This window comes from Muntiacus reevesi, chromosome 1, assembly GCF_963930625.1.
Source record: "Muntiacus reevesi chromosome 1, mMunRee1.1, whole genome shotgun sequence".
Lineage (NCBI taxonomy): Eukaryota > Metazoa > Chordata > Mammalia > Artiodactyla > Cervidae > Muntiacus > Muntiacus reevesi.
The window spans coordinates 220,108,792-220,123,552 of NC_089249.1; the positions used below are offsets into that span (position 1 = coordinate 220,108,792).

The 14,761-nt window shown below is 38.5% G+C and overlaps 1 pseudogene; it reads right to left on the minus strand.

The window, feature by feature from the left end:
• Positions 1-1,060: 1,060 nt before the first annotated feature.
• On the minus strand, positions 1,061-2,010 carry LOC136167517 (acidic leucine-rich nuclear phosphoprotein 32 family member B pseudogene; annotated as a pseudogene).
• Between the last annotated feature and the right edge of the window lie 12,751 nt (positions 2,011-14,761).

The window sequence follows — 14,761 nt, forward strand, 5'->3', positions numbered from 1 at the left end:
TCCAATATGCTCCCTCTTATTACCTCTTGATGTCTGTTCCTACTATTCCCAGCTCCTTACTGTATTCCAGCTACCCTGGGTGTCCCATCCTTTTTTAACAGGCTAAGCACACTCCTACCTCAGGACCCTTCCAGTGGATTTTCCCTCTGGAATTCTCTTCCCCAAAACTATCTTTATGGCTAAATTCTACATCTCTTTATGATTTAGCTCAACTGTTATTCTCCTAAAATGATGTACAGTGGTCAGTGTTATTTTTAAAAGCAACAAACATTACCTCATCCTCAACAATTCCTTTCTTCCCTCACTTTGCTATTTTTTCTCCAGCATTTGAAATTGTTTATCATGTTATATTGTTAACTAATTCTATTTAATTTCAATATTTGTGTCCCTGCTAAAATGAAAGCTCCATGAGATCAGAAGCCTTTGACTATTTTGAACACTAATATTCCAATGGTCTAGAGAAAGACAGCACAGAGTAGAAACTCAGTAAATATTTATCTGATGAATTAACGCTTCATAAAAATGCTCATATATACATGGATCTGTTTATGAACTCTTTATTCTGTTCCTTTGATTTAATTGTCTCACAATGTGTCACCTTTGCATTGTTTTAGTTAGGATAGCTTTAAAATAAAGCTTGATTTCTGAAATAGCAATTTTACCTGAATTGTTCTTATTTAAAATTGCAGCACTGGAGCGGTGGCTGCACAGTGCTGGAGCGACATTGAGGAGATACCTCACTTCCAAGGGAAAAGGAGAAGCCCCAAAAAGATGGTAGGAGGGGCAAAATTGTGTGTGTGTTTTTCAAAATGTTAAGATTTTATTTACAAAACTTCTTTGTTGTACAGAAAGTAAAAATGCTGTTACAATCTTGGTGTAACTGGTAGCTATGGACAGTTGACTCACCAATCACAGCTATCCACGCTACAGCAAATCTTACACAAAAACCTAACAATGCTTACAATTTTGTTGGGGTGAAGTCCCCAAGTTTGGTGGTGGATTTCCAAGAGGGACTAAATGGAGGAAGCTGGAATGTCACAGGAACTATTCTTTGGCTCTTTGTGTGGCTGGGTGTCCTGGGGTTTGTATCACAGCTACCTTTTTTTTTTTTTTTTTCAAAAATAAATAAAAACAGCTACCAAATCCATGTCAGCAGTCCAACCAATACTGAACAGTTCTTTTTTTTGTAGGTTATTGAGGTCTTACTAATCATCTTCTCCTTCATCATCTGTTTCTCTCTTCCTCTTTTCACCTTTCCCGATTTCTTCCTCTTCTTCATCTTCATCTTCATCCTCATCCTCATCATCTTCATCAACTTCTCCATCATGTCCAAATTCTTCTTCCTCCCCACTGACTTTATCTTCATCCTCCTCCCCTTCTACGTCTTCATCTTCATCATCATCCTCTTCATCATCAAACTCTTCTTCCTTGCCGTCTTCATCCTCCTCCTTATCCTCATCCTCTCCTTCCTCTTCATCCTCTTCTTCATCCACACCATCCACCTCAGCATCTGAATCTGGGGCTTCACGATCCTCCTGGTCATAGCCATCCAGATAGGTCAGCTGGGGCAGGAGCTTGAAGACACTCTCTCGGTAGTCATTCAGGTTAGTAACCTCACAGTTAAACAGATCCAGGCTCTTTAGACATTCCAACTTTTTCAAAGGTTTCAAAGGTTTGAAACCTATCCGGTTTGATATCTATCAGTTTACTTCCACTTAAGTTTGGATGTGTAAGATTTGGAAGTTTTTCTGCTAACATATCCAGACCTCCACAGATTCTATTGTCACTGAGCTCAAACTTTTTCAATTTAGGTTGTTTGGGAAGATTTGAAACTGAAATTTATAAATGTAAGCCTACATTTATTAAACTGAGGAACTCTAAGTTCACAAATTCAGCTCTTAATCCCTCAATTTTCCCATCACTTGATTTTCAATTGCCCAGGACAAGTTCTCAAACAGCTGCCGGGGTCCGGTTCCTCAGCTCCAGGTGGATCTTCCTCTTCATGTCCATGTTTCTCTCTCTTCCCCCCTCTTCAAACTTAACTTTCCACGGCAGGGGCGGAGTGGGGAGAGGCATCCCAACCTGCTCAGCGAGGGCCTTCGCAAGGGGTCTGCTCGAGGCAGAGGCCAATGGCGCGTCCTGGGTGGCGGGCAGCGTGGGGGCAGGCTAGGGGCGTCCTCCGGAGCCAAGTTACTCGCAGGAGCAGAGAGAAACCATAGAGGGAAAAGGGGGCTGGAGCGCAGCTCTGGTCTCACTACCACCACCCCCAGCCGTGGCCCCCACACTCCAATATTGTGCTTAGAATCAAAACCCATACTCACCAGAGACGCTCAGAGGGCTCAAACAAACCTTGTGCACACCAGAACCAGAGACCCCACAGAGACTGAGGTATCTGAGTGTCTCCTGTGGAGGGATGGGTCAGCAATGGACTGCCACAGAGGCAGGGCATCTGGGAGCAGCAGACTTGGATATGGCATAAGGCCTCTCAGAGGAGGTCGCCATTAACCCCACCATAGAGCTGCAGAACTTACGCCAAACTGGGAAAATAGACTCTTAGAGGGCACAAACAGAACCTTGTACACACCAGGACCCAGGAGAAAGGAGCAGTGACCCCACAAGAGACCGACCCAGACTTGCCCGGGAGTGTCTCCAGTGGAGGTATGGTCAGCAGTGGCCAGCTGCAGGGTTGGAGGCACTGAGTATAGCAACATGTGCATGGGACCTTTTGAAGGAGGTTGCCATTATCTTTATTACCTCCACCATAATTTGGCCCCAGGTAAATAACTGGGAAGGACACAGCTCCAACTGTCAACAGAAAATTAGATTAAAGATTTACTGAGCATGGCCCTGCCCATCAGAACAAGACCCAGCTTCCCCCTCAGTCAGTCTGCCCCATCAGGAAGTTTCCATAGCATCTTATCCTTCTCCATCAGAGGGCAGACAAAATGAAAACCACAATCACAGAAAACTAAGCAAACTGATCACAGGAACCACAGCTCATTCCAGTCATTCAGTCGTGTCTAGCACTTTGCAGCCCCATGAATCACAGCACGCCAGGCCTCCCTATCATCACCAACTCTCAAAGTTTACTCAAATTCATGTCCATCCAGTCAGTGATGCTATCCAGCCATCTCATCCTCTGTCGTCCCCTTCTCCTCCTGCCCGCAATCCCTCCCAGCATCAGGGTCTTTTCCAATGAGTCAACTCTTCCCATGAGATGCCCAAAGTACTGGAGTTTCAGCTTAAGCATCAGTCCTTCCAATGAACTGATCTCCTTTAGAATGGACTGATTGGATATCCTTGCAGTCCAAGGGACTCTCAAGAGTCTTCTCCAACACCATAGTTCAAAAGCATCAAGTTTTTGCCACTCAGCTTTCTTCACAGTCCAACTCTCACATCCATACATGACCACTGGAAAAACTATAGCCTTGACCAGACAGACCATTGTTGGCAAAGTAATGTCTCTGCCTTTTAATATGCTGTCTAGGTAGGTTATAACTTTCCTTCAAAGGAGTAAGCGTCTTTTAATTTCATGACTGCAATCACCATATGCAGTGATTTTGGAGACCAAAAACATAAACTCAGCCACTGTTTCCCCATCTATTTGCCATGAAGTGATGGGACGGGATGCCATGATCTTAGTTTTCTGAATGTTGAGCTTTAAGCCAACTTTTTCGCTCTCCTCTTTCACTTTCATCAAGAAGCTTTTTAGTTCCTCTCCACTTTCTGCCATAAGGGTGGTGTCATCTGCATATCTAAGGTTATCGATATTTCTCCAGGCAACCTTGATTCCAGCATGTGCTTCTTCCAGCCCAGCGTTTCTCATGATGTTCTCTGCATATAAGTTAAATAAGCAGGGTGACAATATACAGCCTTGATGTACTCCTTTTCCTATTTGGAATTAGTCTGTTGTTTTATGCCCAGTTCTAACTATTGCTTCCTGACCTGAATACAGGTTTCTCAAGAGGAAGGTCAGGTGGTCTGGTATTTCCATCTCTTTCAGAATTTTCCACAGGTTATCATGATCCACACAGTCAAAGGCTTTGGCATAGTCAATAAAGCAGAAGTAGATGTTTTTCTGGAACTCTCTTGCTTTTTCGATGATCCAGCAGATGTTGGCAATTTGATCTCTGATTACTCTGCCCTTTCTAAAACCAGCTTGAACATCTGTAAGTTCATGGTTCACATATTGCTAAAGTCTGGCTTGGAGAATTTTAAGTATTACTTTGCTAGCGCGTGAGACGAGTGCAATTGTGTGGTACTTTGTGCATTATATGACATTACCTTTCTTTGGGATTGGAATGAAAACTGATCTTTTCCAGTCCTGTGGCCACTGCTGAGTTTTCCAAACTTGCTGACATATTGAGTGCAGCACTTTCACAGCATCATCTTTTAGTATTTGAAATAGCTCAACTGGAATTCCATCACTACCACTAGCTCTGCTCGTAGTGATGCTACCTAAGGCCCACCTGACTTCACATTCCAGGATGTCCAGCTCTAGGTGAGTGTGAGTGATCACACCATCATGATGATCTGGGTCTTGAAGATCTTTTTTGTACAGTTCTTTGTGTATTCTTGCCACCTCTTCTTAATATCTTCTGCTTCTGTTAAGTCCATACCATTTTTGTTCTTTATCAAGCCCATCTTTGCATGAAATGCTCCCTTGGTATCTCTAATTTTATTGAAGAGATCTCTAGTCTTTCCCATTCTGTTATTTTCCTCTATTTCTTTGCATTGATCACTGAGGAAGGCTTTCTTATCTCTCCTTGCTATTCTTTGGAACTCTGCATTGAAATGGGTATAACTTTTCTTTTCTCCTTTGCTGGTCCACTGGTGAAGGGAATGACAAACCACTTCAGTATTCCTGCCTTGAGAACCCCATGAACAGTATGAAAAGGCAAAAAAATAGGACATTGAAAGTTGAACTCCTCAGGTCAGTAGGTGCCCAAAATACTACTGGAGATCAGTGGAGAAATAACTCCAGAAAGAATGAAGGGATGGCGCCAAAGCAAACACAATACCCAGTTGTGGATGGGACTGGTGATAGAAGAAAGGTCCAATGCTGTAAAGAGCAATATTGCATAGGAACCTGGAATGTTAGGTCCATGAATTAAGGCAAATTGGAAGTGGCCAAACAGGAGATGGAACGAGTGAACATCGACATTCTAGAAATCATTGAACTAAGATGAACTGGAATGGCTGAATTTAACTCAGATGACCAATATATCAGTGGGCAGTATATCTATATACTGTGGGCAGGAATCCCTTAGAAGAAATGGAGTAGCCATCATAGTCAACTAAAGAGTCTGAAATGCAGTACTTGGATGCAATCTCCAAAACGACAGAATGTTTTCTGTTCTTTTCCTAAGCAAACCATTCAACATCACGGTAATCCAAGTCTATGCCCCGATCAGTAACGCTAAAGAAGCTGAAGTTGAACACTTCTATGAAGATCTACAAGACCTTCTAGAACTAACACCCAAATGAGATGTCCTTTTCATAATAGGGTACTGGAATGCAAAAGTAGGAAGTCAAGAAACACCTGGAGTATTAGGCAAATTTGGCCTTGGAGTACAGAATGAAGCAGGGCAGAGGCTAACAGAGTTGTGCCAAGAGAAAGCACTGGTCACAGCAAACATCCTCTTCCAACAACACAAGAGAAGACTCTACACATGGACATCACCAGATGGTCAACACCATAATCAGATTAATTATATCCTTTCTAGCCAAAGATGGAGAAGCTCTATAAAGTCAGCAAAAACAAGACCGGGAGTGGACTGTGGCTCAGTTCATGAACCCCTTATTGCCAAATTCAGACTTAAATTGAAGAAAGAGGGGAAAGCCACTATACCATTCACGTATGACCTAAATCAAATTCCTTATGACTATACAGTGGAAGTGAGAAATAGATTTAAGGGACTAGATCTGATAGAGTGCCTGATGAACTATGGATGGAGGTTCATGACATTGTACAGGAGACAGGGATTAAGACCATCCCCAAGAAAAAGAAAATTTGCAAAAAAGCAAAATTGCTGTCTGAGAAAAACTTACAAATAGCAAGATGGCAAGAGTGACCATCAACATTTTAGGAATCAGCAAACTAAAATGGACTGGAATGGGTGAACATAACTCAGATGACCATTATATCTACTACTGTGGACAAGAATCCCTTAGAAAAAATGGAGTAGCCATTATAGTCATTAAAAGAGTCTGAAATGCAGTACTTAAACGCAATCTCAAAAATGACAGAACGATTTCTGTTCATTTCCAAAGCAAGTCATTCTATATCACAGTAATACAAGTCTATGCCCCGGTCAGTAATGCTGAAGAAGCTGGAGTTGAATGGTTCTATGAAGACGTAAAAGACCTTCTAGAACTAACACTCAAAAAAGATGTCCTTTTAATTATAGGGGACTTGAATGCAAAAGTAGGATGTCAAGAAATACCTGGAATAACAGTTAAGTGGACCTTAGGAAGCATCACTACAAATGAAGCTAGTGGAGGTGATGAAATTCCAGTTGAGTTATTTCAAATCCTAAAAGATGATGATGTCAAAGTACTGCACTCAATATACCAGCAAATTTGGGAAGTTTATCAGTGGCCACAGCACTGGAAAAGGTCAGTTTTCATTCCAATCCCAAAGAAAGGTAATGTCAAATAATGCTCAAACTACTGCACAATTGCACTCATCTCACAAGGTTGCAGAGTAATGCTCAAAATTCTCCAAGCCAGGCTTCACCAATACATGAACCTGAACTTGCCAGGTGTTCAAGCTGAATTTAGAAAATGCAGAGGAAGCAGAGATCAAATTGACAGCATCTGTTGGATCATCAAAAAAGCAAGAGTTTTCTAGGAAAACATCTACTTCTGCTTTATTGACTATGCCAAAGCCTTTGACTGTGTGGATCACAACAAACTATGGAAAATTCTGAAAGAGATGGGAATACCAGACCACCTGACCTGCCTCTTGAGAAGTTTGTATGCAGGTCAGGAATCAACAATTAGAACTGGACATAGAACAACAGACTGTTTCCAAATAAGGAAAGGAGTACATTAAGGCTGTATATTGTCACCCTGCTAATTAAACTTATATGCAGAGTACATCACAAAATACATGGGCCTGGATGAAGCACAAGCTGGAATCAAGATTGTCAGGAGAAATATCAATAACCTCAGATATGCAGATGACAGCACCCTTATGGCAGAAAGTGAAGAAGAACTAAAAAGCCTCTTGATGAAAGTGAAAGAGGAGAGTGAAAACGTTGGCTTAAAACTCAACATACGGAAAACTAAGATCATGGGATCTGGCCCCATCACTTCATGGCAAACAGATAGGGAAACAGTGGAAGCAGTGGCTGACTTTATTTTGGGGGGCTCCAAATCACTGCAGATAATGACTGTAACCTTGAAATTAAAAGACACTTGCGTTTTGGAATAAAAGTCATCACCAACCTAGACAGCATATTAAAAAACAGAGACATTACTTTGCCAACAAAAGTCCATCTAGCCAAAGTAATGGTTTTTCCAGTAGTCACGGATCGATGTGAGAATTGAACTATAAAGGAAGCTGAGCACCGAAGACTTGATACTTTTAATCTGTGGGGTTGGAGAAGAGTCTTGAGAGTCCCTTGGACTGCAAGGAGATCCAATCAGTCCATCCTAAAGGAAATCAGTCCTGAATATTCATTGGAAGGACTGATGCTAAAGCCGAAACTCCAATTCTTTGGCCACCTGATGTGAAGAACTGACTTATTTGTAAAGACCCTGATGCTGGGGAAGATTGAAGGCAGGAGGAGAAGGGAATGACAGAGGATGAGATAGTTGGATGGCATCACCAACTCAATGGACCTGAGTCTGAGTAAACTCTGGGAGTTGGTGACAGATAGGGAGACCTGGCGTGCTTCAGTCTATGGGGTCGCAAAGAGTCGAACACGACTGAGGGACTGAACTGACTGAACTGAACATTGTCTTGGCTGCTTTTTTGGCCCTTTATTGTGTGGCTCAGCTGGTAAAGAATCCACCTGCAATGTGGGAGCCTGAGTTTAATCCCTTAGTTTTGAAGATCCCCTGGAGAAGGGAGAGGCTTCCCACTCCAGTATTCTGCACTGGTGAATTCCTTGGGCTGTATCACCCATAGGTTCGCAAAGAGTTAGACACGACTGAGTGACTTTCACTTTCACTCTTCTTGAAAAGAATCAGCTTTTCAAATTATATTTATATATGTAAATTTTATTGAGATTACATTGAATCTAAATCTCTATTCTATCTTTACATCTATCTCTATGTATCTATCTGTATCCAATATCTCAGTAAACCAATTTTGTTTTTATGTCATTCTATTTGTATATCAGAACATTCAAGATACATTGCTAATTCCTTGGTGCTGAGCCCTACATATATTATTATACATCTATAAAATGTAATAATACACCAGTCTGCAAACACTAAACGCTGTTGTAGGAATTACATACAACCCCCAAAATCTCAATGACTTACACCATAAATTTATTTTTTTTCCATTTATTTTTATTCGTTGGAGGCTAATTACTTTACAACATTGTAGTGGTTTTTGCCATACATTGACATGAATCAGCCATGGATTTACATGTATTCCCCCTCCCGATCCCCCCTCCCACCTCCCTCTCCATCCCATCTCTCTGGGTCTTCCCAGTGCACCAGCCCTGAGCACCCGTCTCATGTATCCAACCTGGGCTGGTGGTCTGTTTCACCCTTGATAGTATACGTGTTTCAATGCTGTTCTCTCTGAACATCCCACCCTCGCCTTCTCCCACAGAGTCCAAAAGTCTGTTCTGTACATCTGTGTCTCTTTTTCTGTTTTGCATATAGGGTTATTATTACAATCTTTTTAAATTCCACATATATGCGTTAATATACTGTATTGGTCTTTATCTTTCTGGCTTACTTCACTCTGTATAATGGGCTCCAGTTTCATCCATCTCATTAGAACTGATTCAAATGAATTCTTTTTAATGGCTGAGTAATATTCCATGGTGTATATGTACCATAGCTTCCTTATCCATTCGTCTGCTGATGGGCATCTAGGTTGCTTCCATGTCCTGGCTATCATAAACAGTGCTGTGATGAACAGTGGGGTACATGTGTCTCTTTCAGATCTGGTTTCCTTGTACATCACAAATTTATTTGTGATATACAAATTTGTGGTAGATACCTCACAGTTCATTGAAGATAGCATTTTTCTCTCTTTTGACTTCCTTTGTTTGCAGTTAAAAAGTCAACTTTCAGGTTCACTGCCTGTACTTTAAGTAACCTCTCTTTTTTTAGATCATTTTGTAATCGTCTTTGTCTGTTGTGTTTTGTAATTGTGCTATGATTGTCTAGTCATGGGTCTCTCTGTTACTCATCCTGTTACTCATCCTGTTACTCATCATTCATTAGGAATTATAGATATGTTGGTGTTTTTTAACAGTTCTGAAAAATTAGCAGTCATTATCATTTCCAGACCATTGGTGTGCCCCTAGCAATGTGATCAAGTGACATATATTTTTGTGTCATAAGCCATTATCCTTTTGAAAATTTGCAAAAGGAATAAATTTTAACTATAGGCTAACTCTATTTACATCTTTATATCTGATATCCACAGACTTGCTTCTGGCTCTAAGTGCTTTATAATTTATTTGCAATCCCAAGGGAACCCAAATATCCAAAACATTTTGAAAATTAAGAGCAAAGTTGGAGAACACGCACTTTCCAATTTAATTCAAAATGAATCAAAGGCCTAAAAGTAAGACCTAAAGCTATGAAACTCTTATAAGAAAACACAAGGGAAAATCTTTCTGAGATTTGATCTGGCAGTGATTTCTGGATGTAAAACCAAAATCACTGGGAAAAAATAAGTAAATTAAGCTAAATCATACTTTTAAACATGTGAGTATCAAATGATTTATCAAGAGAGTAAAGAACTGAGCACATAATGGGAGAAAATACTAGAAATGGTATAACTGAATAGAGATTAATATACAGAGTAACAAAAAGAACTCTTATAACTCAGCAAGAAGAACCACCCAAAAAATCAGTTATGTTCTGAACCAACAGTTATGTTGGTAAGCCAGATGGGAACTCATCTTTGCCAGACACCTCTTCCTGCTCTTTATCAAGAAGTAGCTTCCAGGGAAGATAAATTTTGAGTTTGTGCAGGTACAGTCTGGAGGGAAACCTTAATAAAGACCTGGTGGGCTGGTAATGGATGTTGATCCATTTCTTCCTTATAAAGGGCAGTGCTAAGATGCATCTGACCTGGACTTTCCAGGGTCTCTGGGAACTTCCAGATAGCAGTTTTTGTGGTTGCCATCACATCAGGTTATCTTAACACTGGCTGTCTCTTTTTTCCTGTTTTAACCCCCACCTCCCTTTGTCCTTCCCTTTGACCACCTGGACCACATTTCTTTAGAAAAACTTACAATTCAATATTCAATTTTCAAAGATCAAATTTCTGGGAAGTTCAGGCCAAGGCAGGCCATATAGAAAAGTAATTTAATGACAGTTATCTCAAATTGGATCACAATCTTAAAAATGCAGAAGACACAGAAATGAGCTTTTCTAAAGTTATGAAAATGAAAGAAAAAAATTCTCAGTCAACCACACTAGATTAAAATTATCTTTCTCTTTGTAGAAAAATGTGACTGTCTTATGAAGTGCAGTCACAGAATATGCAGCCCCAAATTGCTGGAAACACAATTTAAGTGTCAAGCAGTTAAATGACAACCATATTATGTTAGGTTTCTTTTTTTTATAAATTTTTCTTAGCATTTATTAAGTTTTTCAGTTTGTAATTTGAAAGGATTTCTTTCCTCATCCAAAGACAATATGTTTGTACATAGCTATGCAATCTTGAGTAAGACTTCCTGTATTACTTAAAGTTTAAGCTCAAAACACCTGAAATCCTGTCTTCATTTACATACGTGGAAGGCATAATTAAATGTGAATTGCATGATAAAGAGTTCAACAGAGGATACAGAGTGAGATAACAACATAGCAAAGGCCCTGGTCAAAGGATTGTTTCTTTGGTTGTTTTTGTTGTTTATATTTTGTCTTTTCCCCAAGAGTAGAGGATTGGCACTTGTGAGAATATTAGAAATGAGAGGAAAGGCAACCTTATTCTTTAAGTAACTCAAAGATTTTATTTTCTTATATATTTTCGATGTTTTTCTATATATTCTAAATGCTTTTCAATGCTGAAATTTTTACTTATAACTAGTAAAAAGTTATAAAAGATATAAGGTAGTTACATACCAAGTGAATGCTTTAGTGACAGGATAGGCTTAAAATGTAGTGTCTTTAGCAGACAATACTTTATTAGGAGGATAGGATTTTCCTTTTTAACCCTTGAGAAGAGGAATGCATAACGGTTAGAAATGTAAAAAAGAAAGAGTGATTCAAAATAATGCAATGAAAAATTCTTTTCTAAAAAAAGTAGTTTGAGTATAGAATCCCACAGCCTAATTTATTTGAAGGCAGCTTAATTATTACAATTCTTTGAAAATTGACAGCTTTATGATTTTTTTAAAAATCATACATATTTATGAATTTATTTTTTAAAAAAGGCGAATGAACAAATTGCACCTATATAAACTGTGTAATTGTAGGTTAGGGACAAAATGCCCCAGGGACTGATGTGCTGATGTCAATTATTCTTCTAAATGAGGGTACTGTTCTACTCTGATAATTCAGGCTCTCTTATTTAAATTGCTTGCTCTCTTTGTTTGTACCAGCTTACATAATGTAGCTGGTGCCAGTTATCCTTGCACCATATTTATTAGGCATTTAAGGACTCAGCCTGTCCATCTATAGGTTCTCAATCTATTTGCCTATACTTGCCTATTTGGAAGTATCTCACTTTGGTTGGGGCCGACCCTTAAGCCAACAAGATGTGTTAATAATTCTATGCTCAAGACAATGTACCATTTTATTATTTGAATCCATGGTCACTCCACCTTAATATACTCCCTTCTCTTTGCTTTTCTTCTCTTTGCTTTACCTTCACCTAGAATACCAGCTCTCAGTTTGAAAAGCCTATTCATGCCTCCAAGTTACCCAAAGTTACTTAAAAATTGCTGGGCAATTCCATGTTACTCCTTTAGTTCTGTAAGATTTTTCTCTGTACAGTAGGTACTTGATCTTCATTTCAGACCATCAGAATTGGGGGGAGCTACTGTGTGAGGTAAGTAACTCTGAGGACTTTTTTTCAATTAATTATGTGGTATTTGAAATAGTATCCTATTCTGGACTTATTGGGAAGCTGTTTTAAACTAAGGGCATACTAGGGAATCTTGAGGTTAATATACCTCAATGTCCTAATTATAGGTACTCATGAATCAGTACCACTCATATAAATTTTATATCTTTTCATCTGATTTCTTCTCCCAGCTTTTCTCTCAATTCTTTCTTGTATACATTAGGATGTAGGTAATTCCTCTGCTTTGGAAAATACTATACAGATTTGTTTTGATGTAAGGTTTCAAGAATGTTCCTATTGTCAAAAAAGTATATTTACTTATATAGCTTTGAAGTATATACAAATGCTAATTTTTTAAGAAATCACCAATATAAAAAGGGCAAGGGTCATGAACAATGAAACCCCAAAATAAATAATAGAAAGACAAAATATACATACAATAATATGTTCATTTTTTATTATCAAAGAAAGTCACACTAAAGTAAGTTTAGGTACTAGTAATAAATGTTGCAGTATCATACTATTTGTGTGCTCCATTGTTCTTTTAGCATCACTAGTCATTGGCTTTGTATAACAATTTGGTGATAGACTTCAAGAGTCTAATAATACATTCTTCATGGCCTATTTTCATAAAATTAATCCCACAATGTTGTACATTGTAATCAAACTTATGAACAGTGAATGTCAACCAATTAAGAAACAGGTAGTTGCATATTACTTTATTCACCATGATGATATACTGTGTAAGAACTACACTTCTACATAGAAAGGTATACTTAACAGTATAAAATATATATATATATAGTATATAGTATATATACTGATATTAATATACTATTTTAATAGTATTAATATATTGATATTAAATATATACATATAATCAAATAGAAAATATACTAAGATAAAAGAAACTATACATAAGCATAGAAATAGCTATTATATGGGGCATCAAGAGTTCCAGTTGATTCCTTACTATTTTCTTATTTTCACATCTTTAATACATGCTTTGTAATTCTCTAAATGCTGGACGTGATTTACCACTAATAGAGTATGACAAACATGTTTTTAAAATTGGAAGAATTGTGGAGATGCTGAAATCCCTTTCCCTTTTTGAAGAATGCTGAGATTTCTAGGGACTCATCATTGAGTTGCAGGGCTAGAAATCATCGTGGTCAGGGCTAGGGACCTCTTTGCCTGTAAAGAGAGAGTTGGAGGCCCATTTGTCTCTCTTGAGCTTTAACATTTTCCATGGACCAATAACAAGCACTGTACTTGATCTCTACTAACCATCTACCATCCTCTGAATTTATAGTGAAATAAGGAGCCACGTCCTCTAAGGAGCTTGTTCTTATTAAGTTTCTAAAGGGCTCTGAGTGGGCATTTCCAACTCTCTTCATCATGTGAATTGTGGAGTGCTTGCTTTTAATTTCCCTAGTGGTTTAACACAGTGAGGAGTGAGGGGAAGAGTGAACCAGAAGCACACATGTCAGAAAAACAGTGTATGAAGGTCCTGATGTAAAGCTTATAACATTTAAAGAATGAAAAGCTGAAAATCTGTAAGAATATAATGTGGGCCAAACAAATAAGAACCTAGCTGAAAACGTGCTTTCCATAGTTAACAGATCTAATCTGTCATAACTTAGTTTTGGTGAAAAGGGCAGAGGGTCCGTGGTATGAGTTTCCTCATGAAGCTGTCCCTGGAATTCAACTTCCACCACTTCCATCAAATTCTTATCACAAGGTTCTGCCCTTTTCATGTTCTACATTTACACACAAGTTGGGGAGCAGTCAAAACCACAAAGGTTATAATCAAAACCATTCTTAAAGTGCCCCTGTGGCCACGTTTATTTTAGGAATTTTTATTTGTCTCAATTCAACACTCGTGAAAGGCAGGAACCATGTCTTATATATTCTTTTAGGTCTTTTCACAGTGTAAACCATGACTCACACAGTGTGCCTCAGGAAATATTTATGAAAAGAATGAAATGATATCTATTTTGGATTACTGGAAAATAGCAGAAAGCTACTATACTTCCACTGATCTTATGCCTCTGAGAAATACCAATGTATGACAAAACCCACTGAAAAATTAAAAAAAAAAAAAAGAAAAGAAAATATATTCTGAAACATAATTTAAAAAAAAAAAAAAAATGTAGAATATGGGAGGGGTGATCGGGATGGGAAATACATGTAAGCCCATGGCTGGTTCATGTCAATGTATGACAAAAACCACTACAATATTGTAAAGTAATTAACCTCCAACTAATAAAAATAAATGGAAAAAAAATATGTAGAATAGATAAAGCAGTGTTTCATTGGGTTGTTGAGGAAAGCAAATTAAAATTTATGAATAACTAAAAAGCACTAAGCACTCTGTTATCAATGTGCTCTGACTACTTTCTAATTTGCTATTAAACCTAAGTTTGTGCTCAGTTCTGTCTAATATGGATTTTAATCAATTCTGACAAACTTGCTTGGACAGAGTTATTTGGAAAAATCATATTTTGGGAAAAGGAAGCTTCTAGAACATTGCTTTCCATTAGAAAT